General features: G+C 52.3%; 1 long non-coding RNA gene across 2 annotated transcripts; it reads right to left on the bottom strand.

Annotated features, from left to right (window-relative positions):
• Window positions 1–693: 693 nt before the first annotated feature.
• Window positions 694–2,553, bottom strand: LOC144948865 (uncharacterized). 2 transcript variants are annotated; one of them, XR_013640202.1, is made up of 3 exons: window positions 2,463–2,553; window positions 1,716–1,796; window positions 694–1,339 (listed from the first exon to the last, which is right to left on the bottom strand). It is a non-coding gene; the product is annotated as an uncharacterized LOC144948865 (long non-coding RNA). The 2 variants fall into 2 exon arrangements; XR_013640203.1 differs by having other exon boundaries at window positions 694–1,284.
• Between the last annotated feature and the right edge of the window lie 1,051 nt (window positions 2,554–3,604).

Below are 3,604 nucleotides of genomic sequence, written 5' to 3'. Positions count from 1 at the left end.
TGGCAGTGTTATTGAAGTCAACTCCGCTTGGAGAAATCCTGTTAATTCACGACAATTAATGCTGCATTCTCTACGTACGTATGTTTAACTTCTTTCGCACCGCACACGGCCAACCGCAATAATCGCAGGACAACGAGAAGTATTTAATCAGAACTGCAATGGTCTGAGACAATTAGCCTTGTGCCACGAGATGCCACGTGTGGTGAATTGAGATCTCATTTTACGATCAGATCCTGCTGCTTCCTGTGCCGGCTCACATTACCATAACGGCCTCAGTTTGCATGTAATATTATTTGAAACATAATGCTGTTGGTATAATGATTTAGATATTACTGTTGTCCATTGCATGAACAGTAGTAATTTACAATCTATAGCTGTGAGTCTTGGAATCATCTTTAGAGATGCGGTGCTTCCAACGACTGGCACGCACCGCCCATTGTTCAGGTGAATAACTTCGCGTGGAGGTGACATGACCATTAGGTCAGTCGCAGACGTTGACCGCGAGAGGTGGAGAGAGTTGAACGCCAAAGCATCACTGGAGCCCCCACAGTGCCACGGTTAACGGACCGGTGGCGATGATGGTGCCAATATCAGACATGGAGGCATCCGATGGCATCGTGGTTTGAAAGCTCAACTCACCATGACAGGTCGCAAGTTGAAATCCTGATCGGGCAGGAACTGAACGAATCTATATTCCCATTGGGGTTTGTAAAATTGGTTTGTAGGAAGTCAGTCGCGGTTGTGATATTGAGAAAGTGCTCCCTGACCTGTTACTGTGGAATTTACAACACTGGCTCAGGAATACCAACAGCAATGAGCGCTGTCGTGTGAGGATGGCAACATTCTAACTCAGACTTCTTATAAAATAAAAATTAGTAAATTTGGGGAACGCTTACCGAATAATATGAAAATGTAAAATGTTAAGACAATAAATACAACATACGCCGGTGCCTTAACCTAAAGTTAACAACTAAAATAGTTCAACTCGAGCCTAAAACTAAAGACTGTATGATAACAAAACTTTGAAAATAAGTTAAATTTAAACAACACCAACATTCAACCGCAGTGGGAGGAGGCACAGCATGCTGCCAGCCGAGGCGAGTGGCTGGGCCGGTGACTCAGAGAGACATCACCACCATGAGAACTTATCCCAGCTCCAGCCTCCTCCAGGAGGTGCGGCGCTCGGTGAGGTCGCTTCTGAAGGTGCAGTGGTCGGTGAGGTTGCTCCTGGAGGTGTGGAGCGCGGTGAGGTTGCTCCTGAAGCCATGTTTCTCGGTGATGTCACTGGAAGTGCAGGGGAAGCACTAAATGTCCCGAGCTGCTCTCAGAGCAGTACAGCCTGTCCTGTTTGTGTGTGCACATGCACGTGTGTGTGAGTGTGTGTGTCTTTGTGACAAAGACACAGAGCGGCAGTGCAACATCTGCGCAACAAACCAGGTGACAAGTTCGATTCCTGCTCACCGCCAACACCAGCGATGATCTGAGCCGGTTCTGGGCCTCTCCTAGGTCGACTCAGCCTCAAAGAAGTACCTGGTGCGGTGTGTAAACATCACCACTATGGAGACAAAGGTGTGGTGCTGGCCACCCACCCACCCATCGTGTGCCGTCCCAGCCTTCATAAGTGTTCGCTAACAGCACTTGCTCCAACAGTCTGTTAAGGCTATACGGGGAATCTATGTTTTTTGTGTGAATACATCTGAAGCGCTGGTTCTCACGTCTTCGCAAGTAGAGGATGAGCAGAACCAGTACCACCGGAACCACCAGAACGACCACCACCACTGCAACCAAAGCTCCAGCTGGTAGAGACACAAATACAAACACAAGTGTTGTGGGGGCTACTGCCCCCCGATTCCTCTCTGTGAGACATAACTCTCGGCTGGCCCCTTAGCCACCTTGTTCATTCAAACACCCTCCGCGTGCCTTCCCTCAAACATTGGTAATAACTACCCGCACGCTACTGTTCAACTCTGTGCACGCTCTAGAAATCGCATGACAGCTGGGGGTCGGAGGTCGGAGGGCAGTGGCGTTGCTCGCACACGCGCGGCCGCCGTGAGCGGGTGATAACACTCGTTTAAAGGGGCCGTGGAACAGGTGTTTACGGTGGGTGTGAGCCCTCACGCAGCACGCATCTCCACAGCGACAGAACGGAGCGTGTACCCGCGGAAACACCGCCCACCCACGTGACGAGCGCACACCCGTGGAGCACTGACTACACATGCTGTGAGCGTACGTACACAGCACCACGCGCTTTCATACGCTCGTCGAAACCACACGAGGTTGCGATTAGTTATTAATGATTTATTACCGGCCGACTATGACTCACTGTTGGGTCAGTAGGGATCGGCAAGGCATGCTTACGCTATTTCCCGATGGTCTGTACCTGATTAATCTAATTTGATGGGCTCTAAGCTGTTTTGGTTTCTTTAGACTCAATCCCAATACTCTCTTTCCCTCTTACTCACGGTTAGATGCGCACGGCGCTCTGGTGGTCTCGTCCTCGCTGCTTACCTCGACACGTCACACGGACGTTCGAGTGGCCGAGCTGGAGACCGTCCCAAGGGCTGACTTTTGGAGCAAGAGACCGCTCTACCTCTCTGTGCCCCCCCTTTATGGTTAACCCACATCAAAGAAAGCCGACCCGAGGGCCTTCTCGGCCAATCAGGTCGCCGTACCGGTTCAGCCGCATTCCTGGTTTCCCTAACAATGGGCCCCCGCTGGCTGCGGCGCCGATCCACGGGCGCTTTTGCTATGCTAATCAGCCACAGTTTCCGTAACAAAGGGCTCGCCACGGGCTGCTGCGCGGCGGCGGTCCCCGAGCACACCCGCTATGCCAATCAGCCGTCTACCCTGGCTTCTCCCCTTGTTCGTGGCTGCGGCCCCCCCCCTTCCTGTCTTGCCGATCCGTGTGTGGGGGGGGTGCGTTTCAACCGTGGTGGCTGGACAGCCCCCGCCGTGACCATGCAATCTCAACCCAGGTCACAGCGCCGCGGTGCGAGTTAGCATCGGAGGAGGTCGCCCAATTCCCTGGCCGCAGGAGACCGTGAAGATTATCCCTATGAGGGCTTTCGGGTGAAAACCTGTTGACGAGGTGACCTCCTCTCGGAGCTCTATGGGGGTGAAATGTGTGAGGGTGTGTTTATGTGGGGGGTGGTGAGGGGGAAGCGGGGTCGGCCCCGTTGCTTGGTGGTGGCAAGGTCGTAGATGGGGCGCCCGCCGAGCGGCTTCGCGGTGGCGGCATCACAGTGTCAACACACACACACGCACATTCACACACACAGAGGGCCAACACACACACACTCAGAGTGTCAACACGCGCACATTCACACACACACAGAGTGTCAACACACACAGAGTGTCAACACACACACACAAGAGTGTCAACACATACACACAGTGTCAACACACACACAGAGTGTCAACACATACACATTCACACACACAGAGTGTCAACACACACACACAGAGTGTCAACACATACACACAGTGTCAACACACACAGAGTGTCAACACATACACATTCACACACACAGAGTGTCAACACACACACACAGAGTGTCAACACACACGCACACAGAGTGTCAACAAACACACGTACATTCACACA

This window comes from Lampetra fluviatilis, chromosome 3 (genome assembly GCF_964198595.1).
Source record: "Lampetra fluviatilis chromosome 3, kcLamFluv1.1, whole genome shotgun sequence".
In the NCBI taxonomy this organism is placed as follows: domain Eukaryota; kingdom Metazoa; phylum Chordata; class Hyperoartia; order Petromyzontiformes; family Petromyzontidae; genus Lampetra; species Lampetra fluviatilis.
The sequence above is the reverse complement of the archived record's forward strand: the minus strand, read 5'-3'. Positions and strand labels throughout refer to the sequence as shown.